This window comes from Triticum dicoccoides, unplaced genomic scaffold, assembly GCF_002162155.2.
Source record: "Triticum dicoccoides isolate Atlit2015 ecotype Zavitan unplaced genomic scaffold, WEW_v2.0 scaffold32756, whole genome shotgun sequence".
Taxonomy (NCBI): Eukaryota; Viridiplantae; Streptophyta; class Magnoliopsida; order Poales; family Poaceae; genus Triticum; species Triticum dicoccoides.
In genome coordinates this window covers 1-1194 of record NW_021263628.1, presented here as the reverse complement: position 1 = coordinate 1194, position 1194 = coordinate 1, and the positions used below count along the sequence as shown (strand labels likewise).

Genomic DNA, 1194 nt, shown 5'->3' with positions numbered 1-1194 from the left:
GGTGCGGTTGAGAGGGAGGGGTGGAAACCGCGTTAAACTCGTCTCCGTAGTTGAGAGGGAGCGGCCAAAGCAATGTACAATCGTCTTTGTAGTGGAGCTGGGAGGGGCAAGGATAAGGGACGAAGACCGGGGTAACATGTCGGATGCGATCATACCAGCACTAAAGCACCGGATCCCATCAGAACTCCGAAGTTAAGCGTGCTTGGGCGAGAGTAGTACTAGGATGGGTGACCTCCTGGGAAGTCCTCGTGTTGCATTCCCTTTTTAATTTTTTTCGCGCCTCTTGCAAAACAAAACGCACGTGTAAGTAATATATTTACCGTGTTTTATTATTTTGCACGAGTGCGGTAAGTCATAGCTGGGTGCTCACGATTCACGGGTCCAGCGTCGGCGTTGTGGCGCGGCAAGCGTGCACTGGTGCGGTTGAGAGGGAGGGGTGGAAACCGCGTTAAACTCGTCTCCGTAGTTGAGAGGGAGCGGCCAAAGCAATGTACAATCGTCTTTGTAGTGGAGCTGGGAGGGGCAAGGATAAGGGATGAAGACCGGGGTAACATGTCGGATGCGATCATACCAGCACTAAAGCACCGGATCCCATCAGAACTCCGAGGTTAAGCGTGCTTGGGCGAGAGTAGTACTAGGATGGGTGACCTCCTGGGAAGTCCTCGTGTTGCATTCCCTTTTTAATTTTTTTCGCGCCGCATGCAAAACAAAACGCACGTGTAAGTAATATATTTACCGTGTTTTATTATTTTGCACGAGTGCGGTAAGTCATTGCTGGGTGCTCACGATTCACGGGTCCAGCGTCGGCGTTGTGGCGCGGCAAGCGTGCACTGGTGCGGTTGAGAGGGAGGGGTGGAAACCGCGTTAAACTCGTCTCCGTAGTTGAGAGGGAGCGGCCAAAGCAATGTACAATCGTCTTTGTAGTGGAGCTGGGAGGGGCAAGGATAAGGGACGAAGACCGGGGTAACATGTCGGATGCGATCATACCAGCACTAAAGCACCGGATCCCATCAGAACTCCGAAGTTAAGCGTGCTTGGGCGAGAGTAGTACTAGGATGGGTGACCTCCTGGGAAGTCCTCGTGTTGCATTCCCTTTTTAATTTTTTTCGCGCCGCTTGCAAAACAAAACGCACGTGTAAGTAATATATTTACCGTGTTTTATTATTTTGCACGAGTGCGGTAAGTCATAGCTGG

At 51.4% G+C, this 1194-nt stretch overlaps 3 non-coding genes across 3 annotated transcripts; all 3 read left to right on the top strand.

Annotated features, from left to right (window-relative positions):
• The first annotated feature begins 141 nt into the window (after nucleotides 1-141).
• Nucleotides 142-260, top strand: LOC119345883. The gene has a single exon (XR_005167240.1). It is a non-coding gene; the product is annotated as a 5S ribosomal RNA (ribosomal RNA).
• Nucleotides 261-557: 297 nt separating this feature from the next.
• LOC119345884 lies at nucleotides 558-676 on the top strand. Its single transcript, XR_005167241.1, has one exon. It is a non-coding gene; the product is annotated as a 5S ribosomal RNA (ribosomal RNA).
• Nucleotides 677-973: 297 nt separating this feature from the next.
• LOC119345882 lies at nucleotides 974-1092 on the top strand. Its single transcript, XR_005167239.1, has one exon. It is a non-coding gene; the product is annotated as a 5S ribosomal RNA (ribosomal RNA).
• The last annotated feature ends 102 nt before the right edge of the window (nucleotides 1093-1194 follow it).